Genomic DNA, 385 nt, shown 5'->3' with positions numbered 1-385 from the left:
ATTACGTCGATTGTGCTCAATTTGAAAAACAATCTCCTTTGTACAACAGAAAGTGAGTGCATGCCTTCTGCACAACATAGCCAACTTGATAGCCTTTTCTCATTGTGCGAGTTAAAAATGTGCAGTTGCAACATGTCGCCAAAGGCCGCTGCAGGACCGGACTCAATAACATATATAGTATTGTGCCGAATCGTGAACCAGCAAGCACCAGAGCGCTTTTCTCGATATTTAATGATTCCTGGGTGAGTGAAGTTGTTCTTGGACACATACGAAAGCTGGGAAACTTCACGCTTATGTATATGTACCAATATACGTTCGCTTTTATGTGGGTTTGTTCCAGGTACGCAGGGGCGCCAAAAGGCAGTACTGCCCGTGCCACGGGGGG

Source organism: Dermacentor silvarum, chromosome 1, assembly GCF_013339745.2.
Source record: "Dermacentor silvarum isolate Dsil-2018 chromosome 1, BIME_Dsil_1.4, whole genome shotgun sequence".
NCBI classification, from domain to species: Eukaryota; Metazoa; Arthropoda; class Arachnida; order Ixodida; family Ixodidae; genus Dermacentor; species Dermacentor silvarum.
This window is presented reverse-complemented; position numbering follows the sequence as displayed.